The sequence below is a fragment of the Peromyscus leucopus genome, chromosome 2 (genome assembly GCF_004664715.2).
Source record: "Peromyscus leucopus breed LL Stock chromosome 2, UCI_PerLeu_2.1, whole genome shotgun sequence".
Lineage (NCBI taxonomy): Eukaryota > Metazoa > Chordata > Mammalia > Rodentia > Cricetidae > Peromyscus > Peromyscus leucopus.
Window position 1 is genome coordinate 57,024,200 of NC_051064.1, and position 12,419 is coordinate 57,036,618.

At 44.7% G+C, this 12,419-nt stretch overlaps 1 protein-coding gene across 1 annotated transcript in view; it reads left to right on the forward strand.

Moving 5' to 3' along the window:
• The first annotated feature begins 1,196 nt into the window (after positions 1–1,196).
• Tdrd7 (tudor domain containing 7) overlaps positions 1,197–12,419 on the forward strand; it is a 63,614-nt gene continuing 52,391 nt past the window's right edge. The window contains exon 1 of the mRNA XM_028882800.2: positions 1,197–1,322. The gene's annotated coding sequence lies outside the window, so the exon portion shown is untranslated. The remainder of the gene's footprint in view (positions 1,323–12,419) is intronic.

The window sequence follows — 12,419 nt, forward strand, 5'->3', positions numbered from 1 at the left end:
TCTTACTCCGTGGCTGGCTGTGTGTGTGGCTGTGTGGCTGGCCCCTTCTTTTCTCGCTCCTTGATCTCTCTTCTTGCTCGTCCTTCCTCTAATGTTCTCCTCCTATTTATTCTTTCTGCCTGCCAACCCCACCTATCCTTTCTCCTGCCTTGCTATTGGACATTCAGTTCTTTATTAGACCATCAGGTGTTTTCACAGAGTTAAACAAATGCAACATAAAGGAATGCAACACATCTTTGCATCATTAAAGCAAACGTTCCACAGCATAAATAAATGTAACACATCTTAAAATAATATTCCCCAACATATATGGAATAATTACATTTATATACAACCCCAGAAGAAGCAAGCAGATCTATAGTAAAAGTAATAGAGCCGTTACAGGACTAAGAAATGGGACATGAGGTAAATAGTATAGAAAGGGAGAACTTTTGAAGGTGTGGTTATGCTCGTTATGTTAATTTCTGTGATGGTGTCTTTGTAGTATGTATTCGAAATATACCAAATGTACATTTGAATCGTGCAGCTTATCGTATGGCAAGTATACTTCAAACTGTCAAAAACGCTGGTTGAGTAAGCAGCAAGCGCTCAGCAAAAGCACACAGAATGGTGAGAAGTGTTTGTGGTGGGTTCAAGGCAAATCAGGCATTAAATGTTAGTGGAATTACTGTGAAGGGGTGCGTAAACAGCAGATATTCCACACTTTTAGAATGAATGAACGAATTTGACAAGTATGTATTTCATGCTTATTGCATACTGGGCAGCATCCTAAGATCCCTGTCCTCAGATGGCTTTAGTTTTAGGGTAGTGGATGAAAGCGGTTCAGCTATCCAGGTGCAAGGAGATGTGACAAAGCAGAAAAGAAGGAAACAAGGAGGCTGGCATTTTAGTGTGGTCGCCCTCCTCCAAAGAGGGTCGGACTGTTGACGACAATGAAAAGAAACTATTGAGATGCTGAAGAGAATGAACTTTGTGGAAGGAGTGTGAAGCCCACTGCCCCGAGCACCAGCCCGGCGTGCGCACGCGCAGGAACCGCTAGGCGGCGTCGGTTTCCCTTCTCACCCGCGGACCCCGGAGTGGGCGGCGGTGACCTGAGCGCCTGCGCCTGCGTAGAGCCCAGCCGAGCCCCGGCGGCCGAGGGGCGGGGCGTGGTGTGGCGGGCCGGGGCCTAGAGGCGGGCTTTAGGTGATTCCCAAGCCGCGGCTCCAGCAGTGCGGGGGAAACCGAAAGTGGGCGGCGGCCGCGTCGGGGGCCCTGGCGGCGGCGGCGGAGGGAGCCGGGCCCAGAGGTGAGGGCGTGGGCCGCCGGCCCCCGGGACCCAGGTGAGCTCAGGTCGGGGCGCGACAGGTGCGGGCGACGCGGGGCAGGCTGCGGGACGGCAGGGCTCGGGCGGGACAGCGGCTGGGCGCGGCGACTCAGGCCCGGGCCTGGTCCCCGACGCGGCGGGGTTCCAGAGCGTCGTGCGTGACGCCCCGGGACGTGGGCCGGCGTCCACCGGGGAGGCCGCGGTGCAGCCGGAGATGCAGAGGGGGGCGTGGGCGGCGCGCAGATCTGAGTGCGCTCCCTCCTGGGCAGGAGCAACCGGCCGCGGCCGCCCGTGCGGGGCAGCGGTACCGAGCTCGTCGCAGTTGTGCCTGCCCGCGGGCCACACTGCGGCGGCCTCCGCCTCGAGACCGGCCCGTGCAGGCCGCGCACATCAGGCAGGACCTACACGTAGCCGTTCCTGTTAACCGTGAGCGCTGGGGAGGAAACAAGCATCCACGGAGAAGTTGTCTTGGAAGTCGGAGCTGACAGCTTTTCTACTGCCCATCCGCTTGAGGGGTACATTTCTGTTAATATCCAGGGCTGCCACTCCCCTGTCATTTTGGGGCGCAAGGAAGGGAGCTGTGTATAGATGTTAGTCAAGACCCAGCCCCAAAGGTTTCTGACACTGCCACTACAGACCAACCAAGGAAATCTCTATTCGGGTTGGTAACCAACCACCTCGACTCTGCAGGTGGACGTATGCAGAGAAATGTTGTTGGGAATGGAAACGCCTTAGTGGTAGAAGTGAAATTTAGAACTAAGTCCCTGTCTCTTCCCGAGCCCCCTGGCGTGAATGAAGTGTGGCATTCTACAGTGCGGCCCTTGCTGATATGTATTGGCATCTGGGCTTCAAAGCTTAATTGTGAGGTCGGGAATAAATTGCACCCTTTCTCTGAGCCTGCTTTTTCGTGTGCCAAATGGTAATAGTTAACCTTCGAAGTGTTTTCAAGATAAGGTAAATCCTTCGGCTCATAATAATAATCGTCCAAAGTGGCGAACTCTCTTCCTTTCACCGAACTGCCCATATTTTACAGGTTGAGACTTCAAGGTTTTTGAGGACAGGAACACACGGATCTTTTTATAGGATAAATTGGCACATGGTGGAGATTTTTGCAGTTGCGCCGAGATGACATAGTTGAACTTCAGTTACATGCAAAGTACCGTGCTGGTTGCGGAGTCCACAGCTCCTCGAGGAGCCCTTCCCGTCTCTTTCGTAGATTCCCTCTTTGCTAAGACAGTGAGGCAGCACCTGGCAGTGCCCTCAGATTTTAGTCCCTGTGGATTGGAAGTGAAACGTAATCCCCGCTAATACCCTTTTAAATGCGCCCCATGAACATGGCTGAGTGAACTAGTGTGCTTTATATCAAGAGTTTGGAACTCTAGAAGGAGCTTTCTTTTTTAACTTTTCTTTCTAATATAATTGGATGTCTGCTAGAAATGTAAAGAATACACTTTATAATTAAATTCTGCGTGCTTGTTTTGTGTTTGATGAAGTATAGACAACAAGAACTGAGCTTTGATGTAGGAAAAAAGTGTCTGGATGCTTCCATGGATCAGGAGTTTGTTGTTGCTTGGAGTGAATTCGACTTTCATTTTTATATGAATTGGCTTTTCTTTCTTTGTGCCAGACTTGGTTTTTCTTCCCTTGGTTCCCATCACTGTCCTTCATTGTTTTCACACATTCCCCAAGGGCCCAGAGCCTGTCTTTGCAGACAAACAAAAAGTAGTCAGTTTTGTAATTTTCAGTTGAAGTGTGTGCCAGGCAGAGCTTCTGAACCAAGACAACCCAGGAGATTCCAAGCAGACTTGATAGTCAGCCTGTGCAACGTCGTCATGAGCAAGCAACCCTGTAATTTCCATCGGAACTTTGGAGCCCATTTGTGGTTTTTGTTTGTCTTATTATTTATTTATTTATTTATTTACTCTTTGCTCTTTGGCTCTTTTGGGGGGCCTGCCACCCAGCTCCCAATTAAATCACACACAGAGTCTTATTCTTATGAATGCCTGGCCTTAGCTTGGCTTGTTATTAGCCAGCTTTTTTTTTAAACTTAGCTCATGTACTAGTCTATCTTTTGCCTCTGGGCTTTTATCCTTCTCTGTTTCTGTATATCTTTTCTTTACTTCTTACTCTGTGGCTTGCTGTGTAGCTGGGTGACTGGCCCCCGGTGTCCTCTCTCTTCTTGCTCCTTGATCTTTTCTCTCTCAAGACTTCTGTTTATTCTCTCTGTCTGCCAACCCCTTCCTTTCTCCTGACTGCTATTGGCCATTCTTCTCTTTATTAGACCAATCAGGTGTTTTAGACAGGCAAAGTAACACAGCTTCACAGAGTTAAATGCAACATAAAAGAACGGAACACATCTTTGCATCATTAAACAAATATTCCACGGCATAAACGAATGTAATAGATCTTAAAATAATATTCTTCAACACCCACTTCCTCCTCAAAGGAACCTGAGGAAAGCAGAGAACCAATAGCTCTTGCCCACAATCATCCTCCACATGAAAAAAGAGACTACTCGAAAAGGCACAGGTACGGTAGTTAGAACTAGTGTTGAGACCACGACTCCTGACCACTTTCTCAATCGTTGCAGGGTTTTTTCTCTAGTGTAGCCTAACAGAGACCTCTTACTTAGATAAATTTATATACTGGCCAAAGTAAATAATTTGAAATAACAAGAATAAAAAGGAGAATTACTTCCTAAAAACCTTTCAGGAAGATAATTACTCTTTCCTTTAAAAACCAGTTGTAGGTAGACTTACTTAGATTCAACAAGTAGACTATCATTGGAAAGAAAATAATAGCCCTTAAGCTTGTGCCCACTGGGTGTGGTGGTGCATACCTCTAATCCCAGCACTCTAGTGGCTGATGGAGAGCTACATAGGGGGCTGTCTTTTAAATTAAAAAGAAAAAAAAAACAACCCACACACCTTGCAATATGAGAAATTGCTGGGTAAGTATCGTAGACACATTCCTCCCCTCTCTGAGGCTGTTTACTGCTTTCTAAGATGAAAGGCTTGAGTTAGCTAATTGATGTCTAAAGTCTTCAGCACACACTTATTGGGGCTTTTAGGTCCCTACTTGGTAAGATCATGTAAGACCTTAAGGATATTCTTTAGAGCAGTGGTTCTCAACCTTCCTAATGCTGCAACCCTTTAATACAGTTCCTTAGGTTGTGGTGACCCCAACCATAAAATTATTTCATTGCTACTTCATAAAATTATTTCATTTGCTACTGTTATGAATTGTAATATTAATATCTAATATGCAACCAGAAGTTGTGAACCACAGGTTGAGAACCACTACTCTAGTGAGATGTACGGATTCTTCAGCACAGATCAAGTAGCTAAGAGGTTAAGAGTTTACCCTAGTAATTCTTTGGGTTTGTTTGGGTGATTAGAATTTATGATGGGAAAATTGTGGTGAGAAAGAGAAGACAAACTATTCAGTTAAAAATAGTTGGAAAAAAAAGAGAGAAACTTAGCAGCAGAAAAAACAGAGATGAGAGCCAGACTGGTGCCGCTGTGGTTGGTTGGTGACACCCATAACCGTAGGACACCAGGAGCATATGGGTACTTGCCTGCGCAATACCCCAGTCAGTGGTAGACAGCATCAGAAAACCTCTGTTGGAAATGCGTCAGAACTCAGTTGTGTGTGGTGGTGCACATCTGGATCCCAGCGCTTACAGGCAAAGGCAGGAGGATCTGAAGTTTGAGACCAGCGTGAGCATCATAGGGAGTGAGACCCTGTCTCAGGCAAACAACAAAAACGTCCACAGGTTCTTCAAAATAAGACCTCCTTGAATCATTTTAGGTTTAATCAAAGAAAAAGGGCAGTTTTACACAACATAGTTTTAAAATAGAGTGAGCATTGTTTGAAGTCATGTAAATTGTTTAAATTCAGGGTTGGAATGTAGCTCAGAGGTAGAACCCTTGCCTAGCATGCAGAAGGCCCTGGATTTCTGTCTCCAGTACCCCCCTATGTACATTTAAATTTGATGTTCTGCACTTTTTATACAGCATTAGTACTAGGGCATTTGCAGTGGCGTGGGTAGCTTGGAGGAGAGGGAAAGGATGATGGAAAGTGAGGAGCAGTCAGGTTCACAGAGTTTCTGCAACATGTGACATTCTATTGGATTAGGATGCATCTCTGTTAAATCAGCCTGTGCCAGGCCTGTTTCCAGTTTTGAAGGTTGTCACTAAGCACGCATCTAGGTTGGTGGTGTCCTCAGAAAGAAAGGTTTATTTGGAAATCAGGGGACAAGAGGTGGGTTGATTGTGGTCATAAAATAGTAAGAGCCAGAAGACATAGCCATGGGCCTCCATTTCCTCAGTTTTCAGAGTTATGTTTTTTAAAGATGTATTTATTTTATGCGTATGAGCGTTTTACCTGCATGTGTGTATGCGTACCTGGTGTTCCTGGTGCCTGTGGAAGTCAGAAGACCATTGGATCCCCCGAAACTGGAGCTACAGGCAGGTGTGAGCTGCCATGTGGTGGCTGAGGACAGAACCCAGGTCCTGTGCAAGAGCAGAAAGTACTTTTAACGTCAAGCCATCTCTCCACCCCTAGTTTCTTCATGTTTTATGTGTGTAAATATGTAGTGTTCATTGGTGTTTCTGCACTTGTGTGCGCATGGGTGTCGAGGCCAGAGGTCAGCATTGAGTGTCTTCCTCTTTTTTTTTTTTTTTTTTGAGACAGTTTCCCACTAGGCCTGGAGCATGGGTTGAGTTGGACCTGAGTTGGGTAGACTGTTCACTGAGCCCCAGGGATCTTTGTGTCTCCACCTTCCTCCCTCATTGGGATTACAGAGACAAGCCACTGTGTCTGCTTTTGACTTGATGCTGGAGTTCTGAACTCAGGTATTCATGTGCAGCAAACACTTGACGCACTAAGCCATCTCCCAAGCTCCAGCTTCCTCATTTTTAAGCTTACTGTTTTAAGGAGGTGGTGTTAAGGTGCCTAGGTTATGTGGCAAAGCTTTTCTTGTGGAGATGCTATGCACACACCTGCTCACGCCAGATAAGAAGCCCATGGCAAACCAAAGTATAGATGCCACCAAAGTCCAGCTTGGTGAACCAGTTTTATTGGGGTTACTTACAGGAATATGGCTGAGGAGTTACTTATAGCAGCAGAAATGACTCAAAAGACTGCTGCATCACCAAAGCCCACCCCAGCATGGGTGACATCTCACAGAAGCTGGAAACCTGGAGCACACTGCACAGCCTATAGGCAGCTTAACAGGTTGAGAGTGTCACTTCCAAGTGACTCAGTTGTTTTAAATCTCTTCCAGGCAGCTGGGCTTATCTGATAGTCTACTTTTCATCTTGACTTGGCTGAGAGGGGCGCTTGGCTTTTAGTTTTTCTTCTGACTGGGAGGGGCCTAGTGAAATTGGTCAGTTTCAGGGATTTCCTGAAGCTATTCTGAGTTGCTTACCTTCCTGTTTAAGGAGCTTCCCTACAGGTGGAGTGCTTCAATCTAGAGAAACTGTTACACAACAGCCTGTATCATTCTTTGCTATTCCCAGGTCCTCTTTCTGAGGTAGGGTCCATGTCCTACACTGTCTTCGACCATTTGCCAAAGTGTATTTGCCTACTTGTTACGAGAGAAATCATGGAGACCCACTGGCTTGCTCAGCAAACTTGTCAGTTGATACAAGTGTTTAGAAGGCAAGCAAGTGACTCAAGACAACTTCCGATAATGAATTAAACACAAAACTAGAAGTTTCTCCAGTTTTCAACTTGTTTTCTATTTCCAGCCAGTGTATTTATCCATGGTCATTTCCCATAGCATAGCATTCTTCTGCAAAAGTCTCTTGAGTAGCTCAAGTGTGTACAACGCTGGTTTGATGTTTCTGTTCTGCATGAGTAAGGAGAAGAAGAGCAAGAGGAAGTGAAAACTCAGTGTGGTCTGTCAGCATTTCTTCCTCATTGACAGGTCTTTGCAAGCTCGCTTTGTGACTAATAATTCCCCATGCCCATTTCTGGTTTGCTGCTTGGGAGCCTCACTTAGCTCAGGGAACCTGTGCACTGACTGGGCAGCCCTCAAGAATGTGGGCCTGAGGATCTGCAGTCTCACAGAAATGGAAGGCCCACTCTGTGTTTCTCTCTGCCTAGCCTCACTACAGTCACCTGGTCTTAGAGGATGTTCAAGACTCACAAGGTAAAAGCCTTAAATTTAACTTCAATTCAGTGAAAACCAAATTTGCATCTACCACAACATTTTTAGAGACCAGAAATAAGGGGAGAAGGTTGGAGAATACGCAAAACTTTGCCTTTGGACTCTAAAAGTTGAAATTCCCTTACTGTTGTGCTTGTAATGAATGATTTTCAAGATTCATTAAAAAAAATTTTAAAAGCACTTGATTTTTTTTAGATGAAGGTATTCCTATGTACATGGAGTGTATAATTGCCATCTGTAAAAATTATAAACAGATAAACAAAAATGTCATGATAAAGGTTTCATAAATTGTGGCATTCTAAAGCACCATGTATTGTAAAATACTATTTTAAGCTGTGCCTCTGTTTTTGATGAATACCTAAAGCAATACAGTTAATAATCCTGACCACTGCCTGCTCATTGTGAACTCGAAGCCCAGAAATAATTTAACTATTGGTTTTCATCTGGTGACAAAGTAATAGTCTTCTTTAGTTTATAACACTCAATGTAACTTGAGGACAGTTTTAATAACAAATGGCTTCGTGGTTATTCATGTACTAGCTCACACATGTGTTGTATTTTAGTGAGTAGAAGGAGGAGGGGAATGGATAGTTAGATGGAGAATTTCTCATTCATTCAGTATAATATTCATTGAGCTCTTGTGGGACTAGACACTAAAGAGTCTGCAGGGAACAGACACAAATCCTGCAGTGAAGGAGACAGCAGCCTGATGACTATTGGGTGACGAGACACATTAAGGTGACAGGAATGCAGAGTAGTGGAATAGAGGTCACCATCGCAGCCGGCACAATGGCTCTGACTGTGAGTCAGGTGGCCAGGGAGAGCATTGCTGAGAACAGGACACTTGCGGTATTGACCTGAAGAGAGCAGTATTGACCCCGGGGCAAGGAGTTTCCGGGTGTGGGACAGGCAAGCACAAAGGTCCTGAGGTGGGGCTGTTCCCGCACAGTCGGGGAAAGGTAAGGATGAGGACAGTAGAGTGAGGGAGAGAAAAGAAAAGACTTGATGTCAGAGAAGTGGGGGTAGGCATAGACAGATTGTGGTTTCTTGTCTGAATGCGACAGGATGGATGTAGGTTTTGAGCAGAAGAATGGCATGATGGGATTTAGTATGTAAGGACTGCTCTGGTTGATACATGTGGTCTGAAGAATAGATTCTAGAAGAGAAAGTGGAGCAGAGACCAGCTAAGAGGCAAAGATGCTCCTGGCATGGTCTAGGGCGACCTCGTGGAGGTGGTGGGGAGTGGTGGATGTCAGCCGTCCATCTTCAGGGGTGGCTTGGGTTGAGGTAGAAGGAATAAGACTGCTGGGAGGGGACCTTCCCATGCTGGGGCCTGGGACAAGGAGCTTGGACCAGGACAGTAAGTGTGTTCTTTGCTTGTTGGCATTGAATTTGGACACACAAGCCAAAGCAGGCCCAGATACAACGTGCTGCAGGCTCCAGGTCCTCCCCACCAAATAAAATCAAAATATACCACCTATTTGTTAGCAGCTTTGCTGTGGAAATAAATAGTAAAATATGGACTTTTAAAATTTTATGATCTGTGTGATTTGAAAGAGAACGTCAGTAGCAGGTGTATGTGCAGCATGAGACTTTACCAGGGCAGCTCAGAAGATTTCACTTAGCTAAAGCAGTCGCCAGAGAACAGAATTCAGACATGCAGGTAGAAAGGGTGGGAGGCGAAAACTGAGGATGCGCGTGCACTGTTGCCCACAGATGAGCTCTGTCTCTGATGCCTCTGCCTGTTCGCACAAATGATGACTAAGGATTGTCGTAGAGGGCGGGCAGTTAGGGCGACCGTCATATGTCACCTGCTGGGTCTGGGAAGTCCATGGCCTGAAAGAAGGAAGCACATTGAAAGGGATGGCATTAGAGAGTGAAGCCTTGGACCCAGCTTTCCAGTGACAGTTAAGACCCTGAGTGGGGTGTGTGGTTTTCTCCACCTCCTTACCTTCCTAAGACAGCGGCCCTGCCTGGGAAACTGCTGCTGGCCACTCTTGCACAGCAGAAAAAGGAAGACAGGAAGAGCACCTTTCCTGGACAAGGGTGGAAAACCGTCCTAGGGAGGAAGGAGAAGCGGGCTTGGGTGGGGTAGCCAAAGAACTCACTTTTCACGAGCCTGCGAATGAAGGAGGCCTGGTCTTCATTTAAGCCATGTGCATGCTGGGGATATCCAAGGATAGTATAGCGAGGCCCTGACAGGTTTATTTTCAGTTCTGTAGTTTTCCACACTGGTTTATAGAGGGATTGGGCCAGTTTGTAGTCCCGCCAACAGTAAGCGAGGGCTCCTTTTCCCCACATCTCCTCCAGCATGCTGTCGATCACCGCAGTTCTGACGGGGGTGGGGGTGGGGGGGGTGGTGGTAAGATGAAATCTCAAAGTTGTTTTGATTTGCATTTCCCTAACTGCTAGGGATAGTGAACTTTTTTTTTTTTTTTTTTTTTTTTTTTTTTTTTTGAGATTTTTTTTTAACCATTTTTATGTTGTCTTTTGAGAACTTGCTGTTCAGGTCCCAAGCCCATTTGTTTTCCAGATGCCTAGTCTTTTTTTTAGTTCTTTCTATATTCTGGATGTGAGTCCTCTGTTAGGTGTGTAGCTGGCGAAGATTCTCTCCCTTTCTGTGGGCTTCCTCCTCACCCAGTCGACTGTGCTTTCAGCCAGGCAGAAGCTCTTCAGCTTTAGGAAGTCACACTCATCACTTGTTGGCCTCAATTCCTGGGAAACTGGGGTCCTGTTCACAAAGTCCTTCCTTGCACCTGTATCTTGTAGGGTACTGCCTATGTGTTCTTGTAGCAGTTTTAGTGTTGGGGGCTTTACATTGAGGTTCTTTATTGGAGAAATTATTTTGGCCACTCCACGTAGTTAAAAGGATATTTATTTAATGGCGAAACTCACAAATTAAGTAATGGGTAGGTCGCAGGGTCTGGGGAAGGTGTAATGCAGTCCAACGGTGTTCTCCGGAGCTCTACACAGTCAATCTGCACTGGTCAGCGTCCCGGCACGAGAGAGCGCCCAGAGCGAGCGCTGGCCCATCCAGCTCCCGGGTCCCCAGGCACCTCCCCTCGCCCCGCCTCGTAGGCGTGACAGTTGCCAGAGTCTCAATGGGGGTTGGAACTTCCAGAACCAAGTTGGAATGGCTACCCACTACATCTCCCCCTTTTTGTCTAAATAAGAAGGTTCTAAAACTAATACAAGACTATATACAAAGGAATGGTTATCAAATATTGTCCAGAAATAATGAGAGATAATGACCTAGATAAGATGTAACTACAACCAATGCAAACAATATCAAGCAAGAAACACATACTAAAATCCAGAGAAGTATAGAGCATAGGTAAACAGCATATTATAAAGATCATTCAAAGGTGTCCTATCCTAAAGAACCTGAACCTAATACTTAATAAGTTCTATCTAAGATGTTATATATACTAAGTTGTAACTATAACTGCTAGTCTTCAATCCCATCAAAGACCTGAGAAGGAATATAACGGTACCTGAGAAATGGAAGACAGATGCAAGCAACTTTCGGGAATCTTGCAAGAGTAGACCAAGACAGCTGGCAGCCTGGACAGTCACCTAATGTTTCTCCGCATTGTTGGTGCATTCAAATTGGCTACAGGCCTAGAGTATCTGACAGACCATTTTCAGAAGCAGGATTTCTGAAAGACCATCTTACCCCTGTCTTGGCAGAGTACAGTGGTCGCTTTCCTTGTGTCCCGCTTGTCCAGAAAGGAGAGCATTGCATTTGTACTGTCAGCCATCAAGGCAAGGGCAGTTCTTTGCCCAGTAGGCCATTTTGTGCCAAAAGACAAACTTCCAAATGGAAATGTCTTAGAAGCCCAACATTCTCTCGGGATCAATTGGTGCAGCCAGGAGCAATTGTGTCTCACGTCAACAGAATTCTAAGTTATTTAAATGCCATATTCTCCAGGTCTATGAAGTGTTTGAAGATTACCTGCCCATCTAACCTATGTATCTGTAAATCTGGATAACCTAACTAACGTAACTATAGAGATGACATAGGCGACTATAAATCTATAAATCTTATCTATCAAAATAACCTAAGGACTAAGGCTTCACGTAAATAAGGTAAACAGTCTATAAGCAAATGTATGGTGAAGAACGATGACTTCAAAATTGTGACAATACACAAGATATTTATAACAGAGGTAGGAATATATAGTGCGATATGCAATATGACAATAATATTAAATATATATCAATATACGAATATCCTAAACAGAAGTAGAACATATATAAAGTATGACAGATATAAATTTACATTTGTATCAATATAAAAATGTTTCAAATAAGAGTAGAAATATATGTACATTATAACAAATATAGTTCTGTATTTGTATCAATATACAAATTATCTTAAACAGGAGTATAAAAATAGTCTACATTTGTATCAACATATAAGATTCTATAACAGTACAAATTACAGTGCAAATTATCTAAGATTGGTATTTTACTAAGTTTGTTTACTAGTATATACAATGATTTACCATCATATCTTATACCTATCCGTTCCATTTCTTCTCCCCCCACCCCTTCTTTTTTTTTTTTTTTTTACAATCCTGAGTTAATATTTTCTTCCACCCCCAACCCTATAACCGTCATCCATAACCCTGAGAATTATGAAACCTAAGGGAGAAGGGGCGTCGTTTTCTTAGAATTGCTTCCTGCTGTTTAGGGGGTGATGTTATCTCTGTTGGGTACTGTGAGAAAGCTCAGATAGTTAAATCTCAGTTAGACTAACTGTAGGTTCTGCAGCAAGTTTTAGAGTAATGGGTAAGATTGGTTGAAGGCTAGATAGTCGTAATTTCCTCAGTTATGATAAAAGATAAGTTAGCTATAAAACCTTAAACTCACAAATATAAGATAGATAGGACATCTTCTTTAATATTGTAACTATAATTCTTGCTCGGTAATTGT